At 41.1% G+C, this 26403-nt stretch overlaps 1 long non-coding RNA gene across 2 annotated transcripts; it reads right to left on the bottom strand.

Moving 5' to 3' along the window:
• Positions 1 to 4108: 4108 nt before the first annotated feature.
• Positions 4109 to 26184, bottom strand: LOC140711741 (uncharacterized). 2 transcript variants are annotated; one of them, XR_012093036.1, is made up of 4 exons: positions 26059 to 26184; positions 21871 to 22075; positions 20006 to 20230; positions 4109 to 4250 (listed from the first exon to the last, which is right to left on the bottom strand). It is a non-coding gene; the product is annotated as an uncharacterized lncRNA (long non-coding RNA). The 2 variants fall into 2 exon arrangements; XR_012093035.1 differs by lacking the exon at positions 4109 to 4250 and adding an exon at positions 9662 to 9798.
• Between the last annotated feature and the right edge of the window lie 219 nt (positions 26185 to 26403).

The raw sequence follows: 26403 nt of genomic DNA, 5'->3' as shown, positions 1-26403 counted from the left end.
ATCTTCAGTTCATTTATCAGGTGCATGTCTTTATTTTACTGGAGATAAAACTGGGACTCAGAAAGGTTCAGTTACTTGCCTAAGCTTGCCCAGCAGAGCCGGGACACAAATCTCCTGACTACCCGCGGCAGAACCTTGCTTGACTTTCAAATATGTCAGCTGAGGAGGGGTCTCCGAGAGGAGAAAGGAGTTTCTGGGGAGCATTTCAGCTCTGGGAGAGACAGATGGGTTGTGCTACACTCAGTGCCATCTCCACTCCATCACCAGCTAGTTAAGGAGCCAGAGCTGCCCACAACCTGGGGAGAGAGACGGATGGTCCCTAAAGACCCATCTCATTATCCCAGGAGTCAAATTGGAAACCTGTTAAAGAATAACTGGCCCATCAATAAACCCCACATGAATTCTGCAACTGCACAAGACAGAGAAACTGACCAAAGCCCCACTAATGCGGCCTCTCAGCACCTTCCCATCCAGGACTAATGGTAATTCTCGGAAAGTAAATATAGCCCTTCCTGAACCCCCAGAAGCCATTTGCTATAATGTGGCGTAACCATCTTAAGTAAGTGCCTGGTAAATTCACGGGCCTGTTAAGCAGAGTTCACTGTGCCTTTCCACTCACAGGTGGAATGCAGTGGTCATCAGTGGGAAGTATTTCAAGGACGGGTGGCAGATAAAACCAGACACAAGCAATCAGCAGCTGCACTTACCTGCACACCTGTGCATGAATCTGCATCCGCAGCAGGTCTGTGTTCTGCAGACACGTGTCCCTGTGTGTGTGTGTGTATGTGTGTGTGTGTGTGCATGTAAGCATTGTGAGAGCAGATGTAGGTTCATGGAGCATGCATGCTTGTGAACACTTACTGCTTGTGGATTTGTGCACTTTTGCAATTACCCTGGGACCTGCAGAACTGCATGGGCTGGCCAGCATGACACACTGTTCACACTATAAGAAATGGCTCATAGTAGTTGTATTAGTTCATTCTCACGCTGCTATGAAGAAATACCCAAGACTGGGTAATCTGTAAAGAAAAGAGGTTTAATTGATTCAAAGTTCCACATAGCTAGGGAGGCCTCAGGAAATTTACAATCATGGTGGAAGGCACCTCTTCACAGGTCGGCAGGAGAGAGAGTGAATGCCAGCAAGGGAAATGTCAGACACTTATAAAACCATCAGATCACATGAGAACTCACTCACAATCACGGGAACAGCATAGGGGAAATCGCTCCCATGATTCAATCACTTCCAACCGAGGTCTCTCCCACGACAGGGGGGGTTGTGGGGATTATAGTTCAAGATGAGATTTGGGTGGGGACACAGCCAAACCATATCAGTAGTCATGCAGCATGTATCTGTTGTTTTAATGGAGAATAAATGCCATCTAATTATCATAATCATAACAATAAAAATAATTATAATAAACAGAGAGAACAAAGCATTTCCAGCTGACCTAAAAAAAGTAGAGACAGTCCCCATTTCAGCCATTAGCTAGCTGTAAGTGGTTGGAGAGGGCGTGATCCTTCTCTAATCCTCGTTTCTCACCTGTCAACAGAGGGCTACCATGGGCAGAGCCAGCAGAAAGTTAAGGAAGTTTATCCCTCCAGATCTCCCTTTTCTTGAAAAAGGCAAGGCCATTCCTTGAGAAGGATGTGAGCTGGGAGGTCATTATAGAGGGATTTGAGGAAGAGTGGATACATTTTGAAGGATTTGCCAAGATAAATGAAGAAAAGAAATGGCCAAGGTTAAATAACACAATTACTGAGATGTCCTGGGTGCCTGGGTGAGATTTTACCCTCTGAATTTTGGGGGGTGGCAGAACACTATTCTGCCCTCTCTGATGTATTTGCAGACCTACAAAAGAGACAAGGAGCCTGGGAAACCGAAAATGCTGGTGAGAGGGTGGCTGAGTAATTGACCTTAGAGCCTAGACCGAATGCAGTCGGAAGCCAGGTCAGAAGGAAGAAGGCTGGAAGACAGAAGGCAGGGAGGGTCCTAGAAGTCTTCAACCAGCTGATAAAGCAGAATTAGCATGCAAAAGTGAGAAAGCTATTTGGACCAAAGTTTATGGTCAGGGAAACCACGGACAACTGCTTCAGGGGTGGGACAAATGGAAATGACGACAGGAAAGTTCATGATGAGATTCAGGTGGAGGCGAATGTCACTAAAGAAGAGAGGGGGTAGGGACTAAGAGTCAAGGGCAGTGAATGGTAATGGTGAATGGTTCTTTTTTTTTTTTTTTTTTTTTTTGAGACAGAGTCTCGCTCTGTCACCCAAGCTGCAGTGCAGTGGTGCGATCTCAGCTCACATCAACCTCCACCTCCCGGGTTCAAGCGATTCTCCTGCCTCAGCCTCCTGAGTAGCTGGGACTACAGGCATGAGCCACCGTGCCTGGCTAATTTTTTTGTATTTTAAGTAGAGACAGGGGTTTCACCGTGTTAGCCAGGATGGTCTTGATCTGATGACCTTGTGATCCGCCCGCCTCTGCCTCCCAAAGTGCTGGGATTAGAGGCGTGAGCCACTGCGCCAGGCCATGAATGGTTGTTTTTTTTTAGGGGAGGCGGGGGGTCCCACAATTCTTTGATAATCTTATAAAAAATATAGACCTGTTCCCTGTGGAAATGCCAGTCACGCTCTTTCACACAAGATGCCCCCTGAATCTCCCGGACCTGCTGAGTCTCTAATTTGGTGTCTGTTGGATGGTTGGTTGGTGCCACCATGGTGAAGACATGGCTTGAAGGTGAGAGGAAGGCTGTAAAAGCTGGGTTCAAAGTCAGTTATGAGATTGTGAAGCGACAGGAATGCAGAGGATGCTACAGCCAGGGGTCAGGTCCTCAGGATTCAGAGTGGAACTCTGACAATTTCATTTTCTTGCTAGAATTGCAAAGGACATGAGACACTCTTGGGCCTGATTCATTTCTCTCTGCCAACCTGTGGTCCATGGGACATGGATGACCAGAGGAAAGACACAAGGATGCTCCCAGGATCCCTTTCCTACAGCTGCTGCCTCCTGCTCTGTGAGCCAGCAGCATCGTCTCAGTTTTTCGAGCATGACTTATTTCCATTTTTTATTTCTGTTACATCTATTCCAAGATCTTCCTCCAGCTGTCTGTCTGCCACCTCAAAGTGCTCTGGGTGTGTCCTTATGCAACGCTGAGCTGCCGCACTTCTGACCTGCTCCTCTTCCCCAGGGTCTCCGAGCATCTTGTCTTTAGGAGCTCCTTTTTATTCACCTTCACCTGGGGTGTCTGTTTCCCAGAGGAATCCTGTGCCTGCACTCACAGCTTCAGATCCTTCTGCCCTTCCCCTGGGTCTCTGCTCACTTACCCCTCACCAGAACATATACAGACATACCTCAGAATCTACAGAACCTGATGGTGGCTCATTATTTCTCTTTGGTTTCAGCAGTGCCAAGTGGCTGTGCAGTGGGTCCTGACCAGCAGCCTCAGACAAGGAAGGAGCAGAGCCATTCACCCATGCCCGACAGGAGAAGAACACAGGGTGCTAACTTACCCGCTACTTGGTCACATAAAGCAGGTAAACAAGCCTCTACCACTAAAGGGACAGCATCGGTGTCTGCCACTCATCAGCTGAAATTTCCCTGCTGTCCTGATGATAGATGCTCAGTCTGAGACTGGGAAGAGCCAAGAAAACAGAAAAGAAAGGAAACCCAGGGAGTCTTACGGGCACCACTGAGCCAGGATAGGGGAGCGTGTTTGGAAGAGTCTGAAGAACTTATCAGCCCAAATGCAAAGATGAAGAGTTCCTTGGGTTTCTTTTTCTTGTCCTAAAACAATGTAGAGGATTCAACTTATGGTTCTTACTTTGACCACTCAGGATGGGTTGTTCTGTATTATAATTGCCTATTGATTGGTTTCCTTTTGGGAATGCATCTGTTCACTGTTGCATCTCCAGTGTCCAAACCCGAGCCTGGAGTCTAGTGGGCGCTCAGTGAGTGTTTGTTGAGTGAATAACGAATGAAGCAAATGATGAATGCCATAAGCCATAATTCACATTCTGATAATACATTCAGGAAGAATTCAATGTTATGGATCACTTTATTTAAAATCTACAAATGGCTGGAGTTTAGTTGTAAAAGGATAATCAACATTGTTCTCAATTATAACTCATTTATTCAGCATCTATTATATGCCAGGTCCAAGGCATTGAATTGAACAATGAATAGAATAAAGTTTGGAGTATGTCAATTCTGTGAAATGCAGAAACAGTGGACCACTCAGGAACTTCCTCGGACCTATGGGAAAAGAGCACAGGTGTGATGGGCCTTTCTAAAAGGCAAGGTAAATTTTACAGCGGAACTATTTTCAAAGTCGAGTTTACCAGAAAAGATCAGTTCTAAAGCCCTGTTCTGTTTCCACAGCCCAGGAGGAGGACATGGAAAAATAGTCAGAACACTGTGGCCTGTTCTTCTATTCTCAGCAGACCCGAACCTCTGTTTACCCACATAGTCACACCTTATAGGGAAATAGACATATATTCTCACACCTGCACAGAAGTATGCACTTTCACAAATGCATTCCCTTAGCTCTTCACTCATGCACACACTTGCACAGACCTCAAAGGTGTATATATACAAGTACTTACACATGCCCAGATATATTTATATACTTGGAAACATGCACATATAAAGATATTTATTTTTATTCTTTTTTTTTTTTAACTGAGTCTCACTCTGTGGCCCAGACTGGAGTGCAGCGGCACCATCTTGGCTCACTGCAACCTCCACCTCCTGGGTCCTGGTTCAAGCAATTCTCCTGCCTCAGCCTCCTGAGTAGCTGGGATTACAGGAATGTGCCACCCCGCCCAGCTAATTTTTGTATTTTTAGTAGATACACGGTTTCGCCATGTTGGCCAGGCTGATCTTGCACTCCTGACTTCGTGTTCCGCCTGCCTTGGCCTCCCAGAGTGCTGGGATTATAGGTGTGAGCCACCATGCCCGGCCAAAGACATATTTATTGAGACTCACTTGGATATGCAAAGGTGTGTAGTCACCTAGACACTCATCTCTAGGTGAAAATTGCATGCTCCTCATACCATGTGCACACACATATATACTCACATATGGGTATACAAGCATATACTCTCGTACTTACCCACTTGGACACATAAACTCATACTTTGTATATGGACACATACACTTATTCATGCTTACTTTCTTATTCACACACAGACACACTTCACACCTACATAAAGGGGTTCACATACTCTCAGACAGACTTGTGTGACTCCTTGATTTACATTCATACACATGAGACACCTTCATTTTAGGCCAGCGGAGTAGTCAAGGGCTTTTGCTCCCTCTCATTTCTAAATTCTGGAGAGAGGATGAGACCCAAAGGATGTCTTTATGGGACAGATAGAGGGAACGGACCTGAGAATCACCCTCCCTGAATTCTCTAGGGAAGTGTGAAGCATTCTTCCAAAGCACATATCGAAGCGAATGCTGCAACATGGGTGTGATTGAAGTTCATGAATTCTAGAACCCAGTTAGACGAAAAATTACGCCATCATTTACCATGTTGACTTGAAGTCTTGGGCTTTTTTCTTCCCAGAGGAATGTTTACTTTTATGGTTTTTTTTTTTCCCTGCTCTACCTTGAATGCAGAAGTCAACACTAAGTGGAGATAAAAGACAGCTCTATAGAAAAACACTAGGGCCATTTCTGCCACCTTGCTGGGAAGAATAATTCAGTGAAGGTAGAGCCAATCAGGGTTATGAGACCAGGGGAATCACTACCACTTTTTCCATTTCCAAAGCAAGACGCAGTGGAAGAATCAATGTGGTATTCTTCCTCGAAAATCCCTTTTGTTGCTCCTTGCTGGGGGTCATCAGGAACTGCTGAGACAGAGGCTGAAATTAGCAGACCTGAGTGGAGGTGCCTGCAGCACACACAGGAGCAAAAGAGGAATAAATTCAAGATCAAGCCTCAAGCCGACACCAGCTAGGAAGACATTGGGGCAAGAGGTTTCAGGAAAATTGACCCAGCACAGGGTCAAGGCACAGTACAGAGACGGGTAACACCAGAGGGGAGGGGAGAGAGCTTGGAATCATAGAAGAGGGCCCGAGATTCACAGTCTGGTAGATGTGGAATGAAATCCTTTGCCCAGGTCATTCTTGCTGTGAAAACCCAGGCAATTTTCTTAACATCACTTATAAAATGGATGTAATCACATCTGCTATGAGAAGTCAATGAAATCTGTATGGGAAAACACCGGATTTATTCATTCATTCAACAGATTTATAATCAATGATAATCATTCATATTTCTTGGGTGCTTACTATGCACCAGGTGCTGTTCAAAACACTTCATATGCATTCACTCCTTCACTCCTTAGAACAATTCTATGAAATAAGAATTATGTTTACTATCACCATTTTAAAGGTGAGGGCCCAGAGAGGTTTGGCAACAGGAGAAAGGTCACATAGCTTTGCTAGGATTTGAACCCAGGGCAACTGGCTACAAAGGCCGTATTTTCAGCCACTAGACTTACTAAGGACCAGAACAGCTCTAGGCACGGGAGATGCCATGGTGAATCAGATCGTCAAAATCCCTTGTTCTTATGGTGCTTACATTACAGTAGAGAAGAGAGATGGGAAATAAATAAATGAAAACCATAATTTCAGATAGTGGAGATGGCCTTGAAGAAAATAAAACAGGCTGATGTGGTTAATGACAGGAAGGGCTGTTCTGATAGGGCATCAGGGCCACCTTCTCCGATTAAACAAAATTTGAGTTGAGTTGAGATTCAATGACTCCAAGGAGCCAACCAGATGATAAGAACGAAAGGACCTCAGAACAATGGAACAGCAGGCACCAAGGCCCTGGGGTGAAATGAGCTGGAAGACATCAAGAAACAGAAAGACGCTGGACTGCATTGAGCAGGGGGAGCTGCTGTAAGTTACAAAACAGGTGAGAAAACAGTGATCACATCAAGTACGTGAGGATAAAAAAATTGGATCTTTCTGAGTGCAGAGAAAATACCCCTTGAATAGTTTTTAAAGGAGAATAGAATGATCTAACTTTACTTTTAAAAGATCACTCTGTCAGATGTGTTAAAAATAGATAGAACTCCTGCCTGGCAGAGATTAACCACTCAACAAATAGAAGAGCTCCCTCCCTGCACTGGGAGATGCCTGGGGGAAAGACAAGAAAGCTAACATCCAGGAGAAATGTCCTTTCTCTTCCAAAAATCATGGATGCTACAGGCTGCTGTAGGGAAAACAGGCTTTGAAACTGTTTTGCTTGACCCTCTGCTACCAGACAGGGTACCTCTTAGAGACAGGAGGCATATTCTATTTGCCAAGTCCCATTCTCTTTTCAGAAGCCTCTTTCCTTGTCCATCCTGGATTCATGTGGTGCTTATCTTATAATGTCACCTGAACCAGGAAGTTTTTTCAAAGCAATATTTGCTAAACATCAGGTAGACTGAACAAGTTGGTAAGAGGCAAAGATGGTAACCTTATGTTCCCTAGTCATTAAGGCGTCTCTGATCAAAAATTTTTTTTCCTTCAGTTGGCTGCTAAAATATAGTTCTGATATCTGATTATTATTTTCTTTCCACTCTGGACTGTGAAGACTGACTCACTCTTTTGGTTGCCAAAGACAATGATGACATAAACACATTTCTTGTCTTTAAAGAAAGAGAGGCATTGGATTGAACAGGGAACAGTGCACTACAGCAGGGATAGAAGGCATGCGAGCCATGGTCAGTCCAAAAATGCTGGACATTCTGTTCCGTGTGCAGCCACCTCATCTCATTTCCTTTTCTCTCATTTTTGAGTAGCTGCCCATGGGACCAGAACCAGACTTGGTAAAGGTCAGAGCTCAACCATGTGCTTATGAACCTGCACAGAGATCTTGGTTCCCAAAACAAGTGCTACTCGAAATGTCTTTGGGTCTCTGACTTCATAATGTCAATGCAGTAAGGGTTTGAAGCCCATCACTAGCTGGAGTCTTGACTGGTAAGAGAGTCCATAAATGGCACAGTTGCAAACCTGGATGTTGTCCTAAGCTTCAAAGTGATAAATGAAAGTCGAAAAAACAGGAGCAGAAAAGTGAGTGCAGGACTTCCGGTCAATAAGGCAAAATAAAACTTTATGCAAAACTTTATGCTCTAAAGTGTAAAGTTACTAAATAAAACAATTTTAATTCAATAAAATAGAATCTGAGGTCAAAGTTAAAGAGGGTGACCCTCAGGTAATCTATAGATAATGAGAGGCTTTCCAGGCTCGGTGCAGAACAGAATTCGACCCTCTGGGGCTGGGATTGTCATGTTCTTGGAAAGAAACTGTCTTCAAGTCTATGGTCCCTTCTAAGGCTACAAGAAGGAATGAAGATTCCTGGATAAAGTAAGGCACCAGGAAACATATGCTAAGTCTGTAAACAGGGAGGAGAAACTTCCCTTCCAGTCCCGGGACAGAACCCAGAAGTGAATGTCTGCTTGATTGCTGATGGAAAGTCGTGACTCACAAAATATTAGAACCCTGGAAGTGCATGAGGTATATGTAGTAGATGAGCCTGAGTTGTACCTCCTCACATAGGGTAGAAACTTTGAGCCACGGAATTAATGTAAAAGCTAGCCAGGAAGTGAGGAACCTCCGCAGAGACAACCATAAAACCAGACAGCAGGAGTCCTCCTATACCTAGGCACGTGCACGACTGCTGTAATACCAACTCCCGCTGAAAGCCAGCTCACAGGCAAAAATTACCCCCAAAATTATATTAAAGACCATGCAAAGGCTGGGAGAATTTACCACCAAAGAGATGCTTGCTGAGAGAACCTCTAAAGGCGATAACCCAACAAGAAGAAAATTGAATCCAGAAGGAAGGAGGAGGATGAAAGAAGCAATAGGGAGAAAAGAAACAGAAAGAAAAAAGACAAAGGAATAAACATATTCTCTTCTTGGCCAGACAATGTAGAAGTTATTAGGTTGGTCCAAAAGTAACTGTGGTTTTTGCCATTAATTGCACCAATGTAATAGTAAGTGGATCTTGTTCTGGCTGGGGGATGCGCCTAAATGGATAGGGGAAGACCACTGGAAGCAGGAGGAAACTGTGCTTCCTCTCTCACCTTGGTCTTGGTCTTCAGAGCCAGGAGTTGATCCTGGTTTTCCTGGCTACAAAGTCTGCTTACCCACAGGGTCAAAGGGTAAGTGTGTTTGCACCAGATTGAGTGCACATAAAAGAAAACCCAGTTTTCTCAACCAACATAGCATTCCAATGCATGCTCTGACCCACCCACCTGCTCCACCAAATAGACCTAAGTATATCATTGTGTTTGGTGCATTAAGAGTCTTAGGGAAATCAAGAGCTTTTTGCTTTATTTTTCTACTTTTCCCCTGCAATATCTGCTGACTTAAGCGTGGCCTCCTGTGTAGCATGCGTGAGCTGGAGATGGCAATGGTGGAAAAATCACCTGATGTCAGCACTAACCTATGCATTTGGATGTGAACCTGTTGGCAAATTATAGGCTGTCACTCTCCAATGAGTGAGCCGAGATGGAAATGTCAATTTGAGCAGATGCCTTTTCTTCCTCTTTTTTGCACTACAATTTAGAGAGGTGACACAAATATCACAAAGCACATGCTTAATGCATGAGTTTTAAATTCAATAGTGAAAGGGGGAAGAGAGGAGAAGAATGAGGGTTACAAAAGGATTTCTGTGGTTTATTGAGCGATAAATGTGGGCAATGTAAGGGGAATAACAGGGACTGGAGAGACCAGCTCTTCTTCATTCTGGCAAGATGCGATGAAAAGGACCAGGGCTTGGTTACAAATGCAGCCTAGCAAGGATGAGAGAGAGAAAAGAATTTAGCATAAGCCACATGTCGCAGCCCGAGGCAACAGAGTATCAGTGCTTCTGAAGATGTTTTTGGCATCTTGATTGAAGAAGCAAGTTTCAAACAGAAGGGAAAGAAACTATTTGGCAACAAGTCTGTGGAGGGAACCATGGTCCCATGAAGTTCTTTTGGGTCTCTCTGAGTCCTATGATATTATGACTTGAGGGAAGGAAATGTCTGTGCCTTAAGTTCCCCAAAGTGAAGAAACCAGATTATCTTATATAAACAGCTTCTAGCAAGCAAAGCATAAGACAGCAATGCTATTTATTTTCTGAGCATGTTCCTCTCCCTTTGATGGGCCCCAGGCATGAGGAGCAAAATATAAACACCGAGAGAGAGGCAGAGAGCGCAAGAAATAACCAGGGTCTTGACCCTTCCTGATTTCAGGTTCAAGAGGTGGAGGCTCAGGCCAGGGGTCGCCGAACCTTAGAGGTAAAACCTCAGACTTTATCACTATTTCCTGCCCAGGAGCGCATAAGGTGAGGGGCAAGTTTACAGAAGGGGATTATTAAAGGGATTTGGGGTGAGCTATATTGGGTGCCCGGATCAAGGGCAGAGGAGATTTCAAGCCATCCTGACCTGTATTTCTCTCCTTTTTTTTTTTTTCCCTCTGGGCTGTGTTGCCACAGCTTCTAAGCATCCTATCTTAGTTTTGCTTTTATGTACTTTGACAGTCCAGAAATAATTTGAGCTGGAATCTTTCATCTTTCCCCTATTTGATGTGAGCATTGGGTAAGACATATAAATAATAAAAATAACAGCTCACATCTATTGAACACATCTAATGGGAACCAGAGATTAGTTTATTTAATCCTTACAACAATCTTTGAGGTAAATACTAACATTTCCTCTGTGTTATTTGTTAAGACTCAGACTCATAGGCTTGTTAAGCCATGCAGCTGAAACTGAACCCAGGAAGACTGACTCTAGAAATATAAGCACCACCACACTCCATAAGTTGTTCTGTCAAATGTCACACAGACTGCAAAATTGATACGTAGGAAAATTGCAGCTCTTTGTCACCAGGTGAAAAAAGACACAAAAAGACAGCTAAAGCACCCATAAAACCTCTGAAAAGAAATATTAACGAATCAGAAGGAAGATTGCATTTCTACGATATTTTCACCCCTACCTAACAAAGGCATCCCTTATCAAGAATAAGGTATAGATTACTTTGGCAGCTGTGACAGCTTTACGAAAAATTATTAGATTTCCTCCTTTTTTTGTTTGTTTGTTTGTTTTTGAGATGGAATTCTGCTCTTGTTGCCCAGGCTGGAGTGCAATGGTGGGTTCTCGGCTCACTGCAACCTCTATCTCCTGGGTTCAAGTGATTTTCCTGCCTCAGCCTCCCGAGTAGCTGGGATTACAGGCATGTGCCACCACGCCTGGCTAATTTTTTTTTTTTTTTTTTTTTTTTTGTAGAGACAGGTTTCTCCATGTTGGTCAGGCTGGTCTCCAACTCCTGACCTCAGGTGATCTGCCCGCCCCGGCCTCCCAAAGTGCTGGAATTACAAGCGCGAGCCACCGCGCCCAGCCCCGCCCCCCCGCTCTTTTTTTACTGCTGTGCTTAGACCATCATTTGCACTCAGCTAATTTTATTTGTTATTTTTTAAATGGGCTTCAGTTTTAGTACAGTTTTAGATGTACAGAAATATGAGCAAATAATACCGTCTTCCATATACACGCCCCACCCCTACTCTCTACCTCTAGCATACCATTTCTCCTATTATTAACATCTTGCATTAGTGTGGCATATTTGTTACAATTTTATACATTGCTATTAACTAGAGTCCTTCGTTTACATGATGTTCTTTTATTTATGTTGTCTGGTTCTGTGGGTTTTGACAAAGGCATAATGACATGCATCCACCCGGATGGTACTACACAGAATAGTTTCACCACGCAGAATATCTCCAGTGCTTCATCTCTTCAACTCTTCCCTCCCTTTGGTAATAAATTCTCCCAGTATTTATGTGGTCTTTAATATAATTTATTCTGTAATTTTTGCCTGTGAGCTTGCTTTCAGCAGGAGTTGCCACTACAGGAGTCAGGCACGTGCCCTTCCACCAAGCCCCTAGCAAGCACTGATTCTTTCCCTGTCTCTACAGCATTGTCTTTTCCAAAATGTCATCTAATTAGAATCAAATAGTGTGTAGGCTTTCCAGACTGGCTTCTTCACTGAGCAAAAGACATTTAAGGTTCCTCCATGTCTTTTTGTGGGTTGATAGTTCATTTCATTTTAGCCATTGACTAATAGTCCATTGTATGGATATACCAGAGGTTGTTCATTCACCTATTGAAGAGCATCTTGGTTGCTTCCAGACTTTAGACATTACAAATAAAGCTACTGTTAATGTTCACATTGCAGGTTTTTGTCCATGCATAAATTGCAACTCTTTGTGGTAAATACCGAGGAGCATGATTGCTGCACTCATGTAGTGAGGCTATGCTTAGCTTTGCAAGAAGCTGCAAGCTTTCTTCCAAAATGGCTGCACCATTTAGCATTTCCACCAGCAGCAAGTATGTGTTGTTTCTCTGCATCCTTGCCAGCATTTGGTGTTGTGAGTTTTGTTTGTTTGTTTTAGTCATTCTGACTGGTGTGTAGTACTATCTCACTTTTGTCTTAATTTGTGGTTTCCTAATGACATATGGGACTGAGCATCTTTTTGTGTGCTTATTTGCTCTCTGTATATCTTTTTCAGGTGTCTGTCAAATCTTTTGCTCATTTTTAATCAGTTTATTTGTTTTCTTACTGTTGAGTTTTAAGGGCTCTTTGTACATTTTGGATAAAAGTTATTTAACAGATATATGACTTGTATTGTGTTTCTTTTACTGAGTGCGCTTTTGAAGTTGAATCTAAAAACTCACCACCACACCCAAGGTCACCTCAGCTTTCTCCTACATCACCTTATAGAAGTTTTGTAATTTTGCAATTTATGTGTAACATCTATTTTGAACTAATTTTTATAGAAGATTTTCTCTTTGCATACCAAAGTCCAAAAGTTTCAGTACCATTTCTTGAAAAGACTATCCTTTCTCCATTGTCTTGTGGTTGTTCATTTGTCAAAGATTAGTTGGCTATATTTGTGCGGGTCTACCTCTGGTTGCTCTATTCTGTTCCATTTATCATTCATCTATTCTTTCACCAACACCTTGTTAACATGATTGTTGTCATTTTGTGTCAAGCCTTAATATCAGACAGTGTTAGTGCTCTTTTTCTCCTTCAGTCTTGAGTTACATAGCTGTTTCTTTTGCCTTTCTATATAACGTTTAGAATCAAATTGTCAATATTCACAAAATAACTCGGTGATATTTTGATTGTAATTGTGCTGAGTCTACAGATTGTACAGTTGTGAGGAATTGATATCTTAGTTATATCAAGTCTTTCTATCAATGAAAATAGAACACCCCTTTATTTATTTAAATGTTCTTTGATGTCATCCATCAGAGTTTTATGGTTTTTCTCATATAGATCCTGTACATATTTTGTGAGATCTTGTTTTTGGTGCTGATGCAAATTATATCTTACTTTTAATTTCAAACTTCGGTTGTTCATTGCTACCATATTGGGGGCAAATTAATGTTTGTGTAATGACCTTACATTCTTTGATTTTGCTATAATCACTTATTAGTTCTGGACTTTTTTGTCAGTTCTTTGGGATTTTGTACATTGGCAATTTTCTACATCCTACATTGGATTTCTAATGTAATCTGCAAACAAAGATAATTTATTTCTTCCTTCCCATCTGTATACCTCTTATTTTCTTTTCTTATGGTATTTCATTAGCTACAAGTTCTGAGATAGTGTTGAGAAGGAATGGCAAGAGGAGACATTATTTCCTTATTTCTGATCTTGAAGTGAAAGTATCAAGTTTCTCACCATTACATATGAAGTTAGCCGAAGATTTTTTAGATACTTTTCTTTATCCAGTTGAGGAAGTTTGTAAATGTTCCTCTTTTCCTAGTTTTCTGAGAGTTTGTAGTTTGAATGGATGTTAGGTTTTGTCAAATACTTTTTCTACATCTATTAATATAATCATATAATTTTTATTCTTTAACATGTTGATATTATTGATTACCTTAATTGATTTTTAATGTTGAGCCAGCCTTGCAAGCCTAGAATAAACCCTCGTTGTTTGTGCTGCATAATTATTTTTACATATTTTTGATACTGTTTTCTAAGGTGTTGTTGAGGAGTTTTACATCTATGACGTGGGTGTGTAGATTTTTTAAAAATAATGTCTTTATCTGGTTTTGGTATTAAGGTAATGCTGGTTTGACAGAATGAGTTCAAAAGTATTCCCTCTGCTTGTATCTTCTTGAACACATTGTACAAAATTGATAATTTCTTCTCTAGATGTTTGGTAGAATTAAGCAATGGAATTATCTGTGCCTGGATTTTTTCTTTTTAGGAAGATTATTAACAAAATAATCAATTGTATTTAATAGATATAGACCTATTTAGATTATCTGTTTCTCTTTGTGTGAGCTTTGGTAGCTTGTATCATTCAAGGAATTGATTGATTTTGATAGGGACATAAGGCAGGGAAATTCTGGACAGAAGAGGAAGGTCCCCATCAAGGGCCCCACCCTCAAGCCCAAAAGCCTGAAACCATAGCCCAAAGTGAGAAGTTACATCCCTGTTCTCCCGCTTGAATACTGCCTTTTCCAAAACCACCTATGGCCCACTCTGCCCCCAATCCTGTGCCGATAAATACCCCCAGACACAGCTGGCAAAGTGGAGAAGCAGCTGGACGTTGGAGACTCTGGTTGCATGTCAGAGAGAAGCAGTTTGACTTCAGAGGGACAGCTCGATTACATGACTTCAGAGAAGAATCTGGCTGGAGACAGCTGGACTTCAACAAAAGATTACTTTCCCATCACATCCCCTTTTCAGCTCCCCTTGCCACTGAGAACCACTTTCATTGGCAATAAAATCCCCCACATTTACCATCCTTTGATTCGTTTGTGTGACCTCATTTCTCCTGGATGCCAGACAAGAGCTCAGCTACCACAAGTGTGGATGCAAAAGGCTGTCACATTGACACTTTGCCCTCACTGATGGAAGGCAGCTGCCTCATGAGAAAAGGCAGAGCATATACTGAGCTTTTAAGCCATCTTAAACGCCATCTGCAGACAACAGAGCTAAAAGACCACTGTAACACTTTCTCTGGGGTTTCTGGGGATACGGGCACCTCTCTAACAGATGCTGCTATGGAGCCCTGCGTGGAGTTCGCTCCTGCCAGTGCCCCAAAGTGCTTGTCCTGCACCTGCTCACCTGTGTGTTCCTTCCACAAAGGTGGAAGTCTAGCAGGTCCAAATGAGTGTAGTTTGCCTCTGCTGGCACCAAAGCGGCCAGCTAATTCCAGTGACCACACACTCCAGTTCTTGCCTTGTTTGCTTGCATGGTCCATCTCACAAGGAGTTGAGTACTGCAGGCTGAGTCAGCAAGGCACCCCTTTGCATGTCCTGCAAAGGGGTCAGGGAAATACCCTGCTTCAATTTTATCTAAGTTATCAAATTTGGAGTCATAGAGGTATTCATAAGTTTCTTTATTCTCCTTTAAATGCCCATGGCTCAATTATGGTGTTCCCACTTTCATTTCTGATGTCAATAATTTGTGTCTTCTCCATTTTTTCTTGGTTAGCTTGATGAGAGGTTTATGAATTTCATTGACTTTTTTTAAAAAAAACTGATTTTGGTTTAACTGATTTTCTCTATTAACATCCAGTTTTCAATCTTACGTTTTCTGTTTTAATTTTTATTATTTAGTTCCTTCTGTTTGCTTTAGGTTTATATTGTTCTTCTTTATCTAGTTTCCCAAGGTGGAAGCTTAAATTGTTGATTTTGATCCTTTTTTTCTTTGCTAAAATACATATTCAGTGCCCTATATTTCTTTCTAAGCACTGTTTCACTCTGTCCCAAAATTTTAATATTATCATTTCATTTAGTTTAAAATATTTTTTAAAATTTATCTTGAGACTTCTTCTCTGACCAATGTGTAATTTAGAAGTGTGTTATTTAATCTTCAAGTATTTGGGGATTTTTTGAGCGATCTTTCTGTTAATGATTTCTAATTTCATTCCATTGTTATTTGACAGCACACTCTTAAACTTGTGAAGGTGTATTATACAGCCCAGAATGTAATCTATTTGGTGAATTTTCTATATGAGCTTGAGAAGAATGCATCCTGCTGTACTGGATGGAGTACTCTCTATATATTAATTAGATTCAGTTACTGATGGTGTTCAGGTCAGCTGTATCCTCACTGATGTTTGTGTGATAGATTTGTCAATTACTGATAGATGGGTGTTGGAGTCGCCAGTTTTAATAGTGGATTTATCTATTTCTCCTTTCAGTTCTATCTATTTTTGCCTCATGTAATTTGATGCTCTGTGGTTAGTTGTATACACCTTAAAGATTGTTATGTCTTCTTGGAGAATTGGTTCCCATGATAAAGGAACCATGCTCCTCTTTACTTCTGACTATTTTATTTGCTCTAAAGTCTGCTTTGATTGAAATTAATATAGATCCTCCAGGTTTCTTTTGATTAGTGTTAATCTGTTAGAATATTATATATTTTCCATGCATTTATTTGTAATCTATCTGTGTATTTATATTTAAAATGGGGTTCTTATAGAGAACACATAGATAAATCTTGGCTTTGTTTTAAAAATAATCCACTGCAACAGTCACTGTCTTTTAACTGGTACATTTAAACTGTTCACATTGAAGTTTATTATTGATACAGTTGGATTAATATCTACCAGGTTTGTAGCTTTTTCTATTCATTGCACTTGCTCTTTCTCTTTTCATTGCACTGGCTCTTTCTTTCTTATCCTCCTCTCTTTTTCTGCCTTTGCTGGTTTTAATTGAAGGCTTGATATAACTGCATGTTCCCTCTTCTCTTAGCATATCAATTATATGTGGCAGGGGATGGGGTGTGGGAGATAAAAAAGTTAGTTAACAGGTACAAAAATACAATTAGATAGAAAGAATATGTTCTGGTGTTAAATAGTACAGTAGGGAAATTACAATAAACAGTAATTGTATATTTCAAAATAGAAGAGAAAAACTATAATGTTCCCAATGCAAAGAAAAGATAAATGTTTGAGGTGATAAATATTTTAATTACCCTGATTTGTATTAGGGTACACAGTATCAGGGTACATGTTGTACAATATTACAGGTACCAGAATATCATATGTGCCACCCAAAAATGTACAATTATTATATATTGATAAAAATAGTGGCTGCTTTTGAGTGTAATACACATTTTTTAAAAATCTAATTATCCTTTTTAAATAATACCTCTCTACTTCATAGGTAGTGAAGGTACCTCATACCACAGTATTCCCAGTTCATCCCTCTTATCTCTTGTAATACTAGCCTGTTCATTTCATCTGCTATACTCAACCAATATATTGTTGCTATTATTACTCTGAACAGCTATCTTTTTAGATCGATTAGAAATAACAAAAGTAAAATATTTCATTTACCTTTCACTGATTATCTGTTATTCTTCCTTTCCTTATGTAGATCTGAGTTTCTGACCTATATCATTTTTCTTTTCTCTTCTTTTTTCCTTCCTTCCTTCACTCCTTCCTTCCTCCTCTCTTTTGAGACAGGATCTCACTCTGCTGCCCAGGCTGGAGTGCAGTGGCATGATCTCAGCTCACTGCAACCTCTGCCTCCTGGGTTCAGGCAATTCGTGTGCCTCAGCTTCCCAAGTAGCTGGAATTATGGGTGTGCACCACCACGCTCAGCTGATTTTTGTATTTTTAGTAGAGATGGGGTTTCACCATGTTGGCCAGTCTGATCCAGAACTCTTGACCTTAAGTGATCCCCCTGCCTCATCTTCCCAAAGTTCTGGGATTACAGGCATGAGCCACTGCACCTGGCCTTCTTTTAACATTTCTTGTAAGCAAGTCTGCTCACAACAAATTTTCTTTTTGCTTGTCTGAGGATATCTACTTCTCCTTTCCTTTTGAGAAAAAAATTTGCTTGACACAAATGTCCATGTTGGTGGAGTTTTATTTTTTTCAACCCTGAAGATCTTATTCCACTCTCTTCTTGCTTGCATAGTTTCTGATGACAAGTCTGCTGCAATTCTTGTTTCTCTGTAGGGAAGGTGGTTGATTTCTCCTTCTGGCTTCTTTTAAGCCTGCCTGTTTGTCTTTGGTTTTCTTCAATTTAAATACGGTATGCCTAGGTAGATATTTTGATATTAATTCTGGTTGTTGTTCTCTAAGATTAGTATTCCTGTGGTTTAGTTTTTGTCATTAATTTTGGAAAATTTCCCATCATTATTACTTCAAACAATTTTTCTGCTACTTTCTTCCTTCTGGTATTCCCATTTTGTATGCATTATACCTTTTAAAATTGTCTCACAGTTCCCGGACATTCTATTTTGTATGTATGTATGTATGTATGTATGTATGTATGTATTTTAGAGTCTCACTCTGTTGCCCAGGTTGGAGTACAGTGGCATGATCTTGGCTCACTGATGCCTCCGCCTCCCAGGTTCAAGTGATTCTCCTGCCTCAGCCTCATGAGTAGCTGGGACTACAGGCACACACCACCATGTCCAGCTCATTTTTGTATTTATAGTAGAGATGGGGTTTCACCATATTGGCCAGGCTGGTCTCAAACCCCTGACCTCAAGTGATCTGCCTGTCTCAACCTCTCAAAGTGGAGCCACCATGCCTGGCCTCTTTATTACAGGTGTGAGCCACTGTGCCTGGCTTATTTACCTTTTTCTTTTTGCATTTCAGTTAAGACAAATTTTTACTGACAATACATCCAGCTCACTGATTCTTTCTTCAACTAACTGATAAGGCCATCAAAATTTATGTATTTGTGATCTGATTATTTTGATTTCTATCATTTCATTTTATTTATTTATTTATTTATTTTGAGACGGAGTCTCGCTCTGTCGCCCAGGCTGGAGTGCAGTGGCCGGATCTCAGCTCACTGCAAGCTCCGCCTCCCGGGTTCATGCCATTCTCCTGCCTCAGCCTCCCGAGTAGCTGGGACTACAGGCGCCTGCCACCTCACCCGGCTAGTGTTTTGTATTTTTTTAGTAGAGACGGGGTTTCACCAGGTTAGCCAGGATGGTCTGGATCTCCTGACCTCGTGATCCGCCCGTCTCAGCCTCCCAAAGTGCTGGGATTACAGGCTCGAGCCACCGCGCCCGGCCTATCATTTCATTTTAATTCTTTCTTACAGTTTTCATCTATTTGCTTACATTATCAATCAAATCCTACATGTTGTCTACTTTTTCCATTACAGCCCCTAGCATATATGTAGTTATTTTAAATACCTGGCTTGATAAGTTCCAAATCTCTTCCATATCTAAGTCTGGTCTGGATGCTTGTTTTTTCTTTTCAGACTGTGTTTTTATTTGTCTTTGAGCACATTTTGTAGTTTTAATTTGGAAGCTGCACATGATGTATTTGGATAATAACAACAAAAGTGGATGTATATGCATTTACTGAAGTTTTCTGTTTATCTGGCTAGGAGTTAGGTTGTGTTTACCATTTTATACAGCTGTAGGTGTCAGAGGCTCACATTTACTTTAATGTCATTTGTTTTTGTCTCCCTGGTTTTTTCTGGGTTTCCCTAGAAACTCCTTCTTAAATAAATCTAAGCCTTATAGCTCTTTTAGCTGTAATCCACTGTTAGTATACAGGAGCTCTATAATGCAGTGAGGTATGGGAAAAGGTGAAGTGTTCTATAATCCTATGATTAAATTTTAGTCTTTTATGGAGTCTGTTACCTCTAAGATGCCTCTAAGTTTTATATTTTCTGGTTACTGGGACAGGAAGGCTATAGGGAGCTGGAGTTGGGTATTTCTTTTTCTTGCCTTGGGAGAAGAAACTAGTAAAGTATTTCCCCTTCCTGGGTAGACATTCGTTTCTTTGATATGGACAAACCTGTGGGCTTATTTCAGAATGACTATGTTCTCTTCCCTTGGACAAACATGAGAGACTTTTTCACTGTTTTTCTCTGATCTTCACTGTGGGAACCTCGTGGGACTCCTGGAGATAAAACACACATAAGTGTGGAGACCTCCCTCAAACCAGGCTCCCAATCTGGTCCACACTCAGCTTCCAGCAAGTTATCAAAGGTACAGTTTAAATGTTCCTACCTGTCACTGACTCCAGGGGCCTCTGCTTCAGGTAAGCTGATCTGCTTCCTCTGTATTTGCTTCTCTCCAGTTTTCAGGGTGGTAGTGTGTCCTGCAATCTCAATTCTTTAATTGATCTAAGAAAAGTCAATGATTTTTCAGTTCAGCTGTTTTCTTGTTGTGGTGGAAGGAAAGATGGGTTCCAAGCTCTTTACATGCTGGAGTTAAAACCAGACACCACAAACTCTTTGAAAACATAAAGCAGTTCATTTCTCTGGTTCATTCATATGGTATTATGAATATATTATGATATGATAGAAATGAATGAACTATTGATATGTGTAGCAATACAGATGACTATAGTTTTCCATGGAAGAAGCGAAACACAAAAGAATACCCTTTATATGGTTCCATTTATATAAAGTTCAAAATCAGACAAAACTACACCATGGTACTGTATTATAGTGCATTATGATGGTATACTGTGAGGCGGAGAAAGTGAATAAGGATTGTGAAGAGCAATGCAGGCAATTCTGAAGCACAGAAAATTTTCTATACACTGAATTTCTTAGTTTATTCCACCATCTTTCTTTTGTTATAATTTTTATTTTTAATTTCTATGGGTACATAGTAGGTATTTGTATGCATGGACACATGGAATATTTTGACACAGGCATACAATGTGTAATAATCACATCAGGGTCAATTTGGTATCCATCACCTCAAGCATTTATCATTTTTGTGTTACAAACTATACTCTTTCAGTTATATTTTTAAAATGTACAATAAATTATTATTGACTGTAATCACCCTGTTGTACTATCAAATACTAAATCTTATTCATTCTGTCTAGCTGTATTTTTGTACTCATTAACTATTCCCTCTTCCACCACTCCCTGCTTTCTCTCGTAAGTCCAGTCCTTTGCAGTGGCTTTGCCTCAGTTTCCAGGTTGAGTATCCAGATCTACAGTAGTTGGACAAAGGGATGGGTTTTGGGGAAATCACAGCCCCAAGACTTCTTGGCTGCATTCTACTACTGTCAGATTCTGCCTTTCTCTAATACCAACATTACAGAAACTTTCAAAAACATAGAAAATCCACCCATAATCCTATCCTCCTAAAACAATTGCTGTTCCAATTTTTAGGTACTTTCATTTTTCATCCTTTGTCATTTTATTTTTTAAAATGTGGTAAAAACACATAACATAAAATGTATCATTTAAACCACTTTAAGGAGTACAACGTAGTGGCATTATTACATCATCATTACATTATTACAATGTTGTACAACCATCACCCATATCTTGTTCTGGAACATTTTTATCACCCCAAAAGGAAACCCTTTTTATGCATTAGCAGTCACTCCACATTCTTTTCTTCCTCCAGCCTGTGGCAACCACTATGCCTGTCTTTCTGTCTCTATGAATTTGCCTATTCTGGATATTTCATGCTGTCTGTTATATTTTTTAAAAAGTGCAATTATAGCATATAAGTATATTTAGATTTATTTTAACTTAAGATTATGCTTCAGGTATTTTTCCATGTAAACTTAGCGACTTTCATGTTAAGTGCTGCATAATATTCTACTGAGAAAGTGTCACAGCTGACTTAATAATTTTCCATTTGGGAATTCTTGCAAACATTTTCTGTGATTTTTTTTTGTTTGTTTGTTTTGCTGCTATAGCTAACACCATAATGAACATCTTTATGCATATAGTTTTTTCCAAGTTATAGTTATTTCTTTGGAATTGGCTCCCATATGTGGGACACATGGATAGAATCATGAAGCATGATGGTAATCTTCAGTCTTTCTTTTAACATCTCCAAATTGCCTTTTAAAATAAAATTGTACTAATATTCAACATTACTGGGCATACAAGATGTACCTATTTCACCATATCCTTGGCAGCAGTGGTGGTAATCTTCCATAATTCATTTTATGGAGTCTCCTTGGTTTGTGACATATGACTTTGAAAAAAAAAAGATGTTTTTAGCTCTTCCATTCTCTCACCACCAGCAGAGTGATTTTCTCAGAAAAACTGGCGTATCAAGCAAGATAACATTTCCAATTTATCGCTCCCCTGAAAGTGGCTGCAGGATAAGAACAAATACAGTCTGTGTTCAATCTATTCAATTAGAACAGAACAAGGAATTTATTTCAACACATACAAATCAGCAAATCCCATTCTGTTTGAATCCCACTTAGCATTTATGTAGGCTTAATTAAATCACCATTGGGGTTTCTTACGAAAAGAACCACCTTCAGGAAATATACTTGCTAAATACTCTTCAGCAATGGTTAGGGGAAATAAATAAGTAATGTGGGTTGGTTCTCAGAGCCACTGGCATCTCCTCCAAGTTTCTGATCTCTGCTAGAACTGTGAGCTTGTACGCAATCAAGCAGCTGATGCTGGTGTGTGGGGCAGGGCTAGTGGAGTGGGATATTTTGCGATTCCATTCATAAGCATCATGCCCTCTGCACTGTTCTATCAGCACCTCTCTGTAGCAACGAGCATGCCTTCTAACACAGGACCAGAATTTTTCTCGTATAAACAACCCAGCACTCATCAAAATGGACAGCCAGCCAGAAGGGAGGGGAGAAGTAGTCCTTACCAACAGTTCTTGTGGAAACTGATGGCTCATTCCATGCTTACTGCCTAGCTGACTTTCCAGCCAAGCACACTGCAAAATCCTTTTTACCCTCGCCTCCATTTCTCTCTCTCTCTCTCTCTCTCTCTCTCTCTCTCTCTGTCTCTCTCTCTGTCCAGTTAGAAAGTGCTAAATAGGCCAGGCACAGTGGCTCACATTTGTAATCCCAGCACTTCGGGAGGCTGAGGTGGATGGATCACTTGAAGTCAGGAGTTTGAGATCAGCCTGGTCAACATGGTGAGACCCTGTTTCTGCTAAAAATAGTCAGATATGGTGGCGCACACCTGTAATCCCAGCTACTCAGTGGGTGGAGACAGGAGAAATGCTTGAACCTGGGAGGCAGAGGTTGCAGTGAGCTGAGATGGCGCCACTACACTCCAGACTGGAGGACAGAGCAAGACTCCACCTTGAAAACAAAAAGTGCTAAATAAAACTTGTTATTAGTAACAGGGTCTCTCTGCATTTAAGACAGCATGTTAATATTGGAATGTGGTGATAAACTATCTAAGTAATTATGACAATTTTCTGAGGAGCTCAGGGACATCTATGACCCTGTAGACTTCATTGTTGATCAGTTGAGCATCTCATTACCTTCCTGCTTTGGGATAAGCTATACTTACAAAAACTGGTTTGATTATACTCAAAGAGGGAAGTACTATAATTATCCTCATAGAAATATCCCCTTAGAAACAGGCTAAGAGAAATTAAGCGATGACAGTTTTACGCAGATCTTTCCTGACTGATGTGTGAGTTCAAGCTTTTAACTCCTACCCTGCATCCAGACTCTGGAGAAGAGAAAGCTAAGGATGACTGTCGTAGAAGAATTTCTGTCGAATGAAGCCCCAGGAATGCACCAACGTAATTACCCATGTGTGTTCTCTCCTGATAAAGCTTGTATTTATTTTATTTTATATTTTATGTCTGTATTTATTTTATTTTATATTTTAGAGACAGGGTCTCACTCTGTCATCCAGGCTGGAGAGCAGTGGTATGATCAGAGCTCACTGCAGCCTGGAAATCCTGGGCTCAAATGATCCTCCTGCCTCAGCCTCCTGAGTAGCTAGGACTACAGGCATGCACCACCACGCACGGTTACTTTCTTATTTTTTAGTAGAGAAGCATCTTGTTATGCTGCCCAGAATGGTCTCAAACTCTTGGCCTCAAGTGATCCTCCCACCTCAGCATCCTGAATAGTTAGGGTTACAGGTGACTTGCCAAGCTAATTTTATTTTATTGGTAGAAATAGTATCTTGCTTTGTTGACCAGGCTGGTCTCAAAGTCCTGGCCTGAAGTGATCCTCCAGCTTCAGGTGGGCTCTGAATTTTAAAGCCCTAGGAGACCCTTGCAGCTAATTACACCTTAGAGTGTGATTCAGCATATTAAAAGATGGCAGAGTAAGAAGAATTTAAAAGACTGTGCTTCCATTTGTCAAACTTTTGTCTCCCTAACTTTTCATTAAACTCCCTGTCTTGAAGAGTTTTGAACTAATAGTCTTACGGAAACTACTGCAAATAGATTTCTTCCCACAAAGTCTAAGGGGACCTTGGAACCGGCTCATCCATCCTTCTCGATCTACAGATGAGGATCTATGAAGGGAAGTCATCCTGTCCAGATCACACAAAGCGAGAAACAGCTCTTCAGTGCTTATATCCTGAACCTCACGCTTTCTCCGGGAGAGTAATAGCATTTCTACTCTCTCTGAAAAACAGGGAATGGCGTCTCCCTGCGTCTGATGAGCTCCGACTCAGACAATTCGTATTTACAAAGATGCTAACTCCATTTGCTTTGCTTTGCAGGCCCCAGGTGGTGGTGATGGGGAAGGTTAATAGCGTCTTTGAATATGGAGACATGGGAATTGGAAAACAGCTGAGTGTAACAGAAAAATAAAATTGAAAGTTGAAGACTAGAGTTGGGATCCCCATTCTACTGCTTGCTACTTGTTCGATCTAGAAGAGCTGTATAACCTCTCTACCTCTGAGCTGTATAACCTCTCTACCTCTCTACCTCTGATACAGTGTATCTCTCTAACACTGTATCCCTGGTGTCTTGGGCAGAGGCTGACACATACTAAGCAACACACACATACATTGAAACATAAAGTATTGTTTTTTTTAAAAAAAAAACTTCACTGGGCCGGGCGCAGTGGCTAATGCCTGTAATCCAAACACTTTGGGAGGCCGAAGTGGGCGGTTCACGAGGTCAAGAGATCGAGACCATCCTGGCCAACATGGTGAAACCCCGTCTCTACTAAAAATACAAAACAAAAAACAAAAAAAAAAGTAGCTGGGCATGGTGGTGCACGCCTGTAGTCCTAGCTACTCGGGAGGCTGAGGCAGAAGAATCACTAGAACCTGGGAGGCGGAGGTTGCAGTGCGCCAAGATTGTGTCACTGCACTGAAGCCTGGGGGACAGAGTGAGACTCCTTCTCAAAAAAAAAAAAAAAATATATATATATATATATATAGATGCAGTAATCATCATTATACTCTCTGTTATCAGGCTGTGGGGCTCAACTTCATGCTAAATCTGTGACTCTAGAAAATAATGTAATATTGCTAAGCCTCAGTTTTATTGTAAAGAAAATAAGGATAATAATGGGACATTCTCCAGGGCTGCTGAGAAGACTAAATGAAAGAATGCAGATATAGAACCTGACACTGAGTAAACACTTAAACTTTGTTTTTTACTACATATTTTTTATTTGTTATTTTTTTAAGACAGAATAGCTCTCCGTCGCCCAGGCTGGAGTGCAGTGGCACAATCTTGGCTGACTACAACTTCCACCTCCTGGTTTAAATGATTCTCCTGCCTCAGTCTCCTGAGTAGCTGGGATTACAGGTGCGTGCCAGGACACCAGGCTAGTTTTTGTAGTTTTAGTAGAGACAGGGTTTCACCATGTTGACCAGGCTGACCTTGAACTCCTGACCTCAAGTTATCTGCTCATCTCAGCCTCCCAAAGTGCTGGGATTACAGGTGTGAACCACTGTGCCTGGCTGTTACTACACGTTTCTATGTACACATGGAGATGGGGTGTCCGGAGATGGAGAGGGAAAGTTCAGAAGCAATCATAATTTGAATGGTCTTGAGGGCCACTGTGGAACTGAACTTACTCTTATGAACATCAAATTTTAGAAAACGAATTCTTAATCGTGTGAATCTTGGGAAGCCTATTTCTACCATGCTGGTAATGTGTCCAAGGCCGGCATGTCAGCACGGGGCATGATGCTTCTTTTTCTCCTTCCCTCCTTTTGTTCACTCTCCCTCCCTCCTTCTTTCCTTCCTTCTTCTTCCTGAACATCAGATGGTCGATTTCATTTGCAGTTTTTCCTCTCGGTTGCCAAATTCCTGATTAGCTACCTCTCCCTGAAGCAATTGCCTAACTCAGAGAAACTAGGTAGTGAACACAGGAAGAAGTTTAAACCCACCTCGCTTGGCAGAAAAGCAAGCCCTCCTAATCTTATTAAAATCTCTTGTTCCTTTTCTCCTCCATTCCTTGTCACCAAGGTAGCTGGAGCCTCTGTCTTTAGCCTCCTCCTCCTCTCATCCTGTCTGATTCATGGGTTGATGTCTCGACGATGAGCCAGCTGCTACAATGCACTGTGATATCACAGGCAGGATTTATTAGCAGCAAAAGCAGCTGTCAGGAGAGAGTAGGAGAAGGTAGGAAATATTCCACAATGAGAGAGATAGGCCAGCTCAGACTGGGACAATGGATGAGACCACTGCTGCACTGTTATTTATTAATACATTTTTTGAAAAAAAAAAAAAAC

The sequence above is a fragment of the Chlorocebus sabaeus genome, chromosome 5 (genome assembly GCF_047675955.1).
Source record: "Chlorocebus sabaeus isolate Y175 chromosome 5, mChlSab1.0.hap1, whole genome shotgun sequence".
NCBI classification, from domain to species: domain Eukaryota; kingdom Metazoa; phylum Chordata; class Mammalia; order Primates; family Cercopithecidae; genus Chlorocebus; species Chlorocebus sabaeus.
Note: the sequence above shows the minus strand (reverse complement) of the source record. Positions and strands in the feature narration are given on the sequence as shown.